Genomic DNA, 2,382 nt, shown 5'->3' with positions numbered 1-2,382 from the left:
AAAGAGAAAGAGCATGGGAGAGATTAAAGAGAGCAAATAAACCTGGGAGAGGGAATAGTTGGAGCGGATGGGAAGAAGGAAGGCAGGAGCGGAAAACTAGGAGAGAGGGAAGGAGGGACAGAGGGAGGGATGTGGGGAGAGAAGGAAGGAGACAGAGGGAGGAGACAAGGACTGAAGTCTCCCAGCCCAGGGAAGGTGCAGCACTGAGTGAGAGAGAGCTCACTCTGAGGGTTAGGTTAGATTTCCAGAGCTCTTAGAGCTCATCGACCAGCCCGCTGGAGTCACTATTCAACCCGAGTCCCAAACACACGCCTCACTAACTACTTTACAGCCACTTTCATTGATTTTCTTTATCAAATAAACATAATACCCGTTACAGCAACACTTCCTCTTCGCGCAGCCAGAATGCCACAAGCTCTGATTGCTGCATTTCTCCGGCTTGCAGTTCCCCACCCTCCACCACTAAATAAATTGTGTTCTTTCACTTAAATGGTCAAATACATTATTGCTTGTAGAATTTTTCTGTAATCTGGAAGGTACGCTACGAGCTAAGCAAAGCGTTTAAATTATAAGGTAAATGGTCCCCGTCCCCATCACCCTGGCGTGAGGACACATTTTTTTCCCCCACATTTTCAGGGGTAGCTTATATATTTACATACTTATTTTCTGCTAATAAGTGCTGACTTAATTTAAAGGGCGATGCGAAAGTGAACGCTCCCGCCTGAAAAATGCAGGAAAAAATTAACGCAACTTTCGTACTTGCACCTAAACTGTCACTTGATCCAAGCATTTCAGCCTCAAAATTCAATTTTATTTAAAAAATCCCCTAAAAGTAGCCCCCTTCAAAAGCTGTTTTTGAACCAGGCTCTTCCATATATGTCAAAGGGCTGTTGAATTATTCATTATTATAATTACTATCATCATTGTCATTATCCCTTTCCATGTGGAAATAATTTTATTATCGTAATTTGATATCTGAAGAATTTCCTGTTAGTCGTTTGATAATCATTTTTTTCTACTGAAAAGAAAAGTTTTGTTTATAAATGAGAGAAAAATATTTTAAATGCTTTTATGTTTACTATAGATTTCCGTTTATCTAATCGATCGGAATGCCAATAAATCGATTAAAGGTTTAGTGTTTTACAAACAACCATTTTGTGCTTTTTGATTTTACGTTCAGAATGATTTTAATAAAGCTAATGCCTTCTCTGAGCGTTTGTTCACCCCAAACCTAATATTCCATCATTTCTATTATTTACAATTGCAATTTAAAGTGTTTCTAATGAGAAAAATAAACACAAATAAAAGAAGGAAATAATCTGATTAAATTACTTTGTGCCTGTGGTCTACATATTTAGGCAAAGCCCTTAAAAATCTTGGTGAATTATATGCGATCATACAGTGATTGCGGAATATTAAATTAAACTTAGATAAATCCGCATTGAAGGAGGCAGCACCCAATCCTGAATTTATTTCCCATTTTCTATAACAGCATCACTGCGCTCCTCTCTTTGCAATGACAATGTGCCAAATCTAGGCATTTTGAAAACATTTTCCATATGCTTTAACTGGAGACTGATAGACAAAGAAGAAAAGGAGATGGTCTTTTTTCTCTTGAGGTATATTTCCTTTAACTTTTCCTCCAACCTTTTCTGATCTTCATCATTTTTAAACAAAAGTTTGAAAATCATTAGGAGTTGTTTTTTTTCTTTTACGGGTTTTTTTTTTCCTTATCGCGTAATCAATTCCTGAACTGTGGAGTTTCAGTTACGCTTTAATGCAGGACTATAGAACTATCATTTCTATACCTTGGCGGACAACATTTTGGGGAGAAAGCATTAATTCATTTAGTTTTCGCTTGCTGCTTTTTGTAATTAAAGGTGGTTTTAATTATACTTTTTTGTAAGTCAGATCAGATGTGCTGCTTGCTTGCTGGAAGGTTTTTTTCTTTTAACGGTGCTTTTAATTTATGTGTAGTTTTTACGGATAACACAGAGGTGGTGGCTTTTATTTAGCTGTAAAATCCACACGTTTTCTTTGAAAACTTGGCTCCTTGGGCGAAAATAACTTTTCCTGGTTGCTTTATAATCGCTGTTTGTCGCAGAGGTAGTTTAGCATATTGTCTACACAACAAAGATTCCTGTTTTATTGGCAGTGTGGATTGTTGGATTTAGGTATAAATATTTCATAACTTTCCTCTTTCTGCAGTAAGATCGGTAGTTTTATTGGCTTTTTCTCCCTTTTTGTCTGTCTTTCTACCAGAACCGCTTTATTTCTGAAGTCCCTTTTTGTCCTTTTCCAGGATAGAATGTAAAATTTTTCCCTTGGATATATCACTGCTGGAAATATGCTCTTGGGCTTTCTGGAGGGGATGGGGGGGGG

Source organism: Charadrius vociferus, unplaced genomic scaffold (assembly GCF_000708025.1).
Source record: "Charadrius vociferus isolate BGI_N301 unplaced genomic scaffold, ASM70802v2 scaffold15, whole genome shotgun sequence".
In the NCBI taxonomy this organism is placed as follows: domain Eukaryota; kingdom Metazoa; phylum Chordata; class Aves; order Charadriiformes; family Charadriidae; genus Charadrius; species Charadrius vociferus.
The sequence above is the reverse complement of the archived record's forward strand: the minus strand, read 5'-3'. Positions refer to the sequence as shown.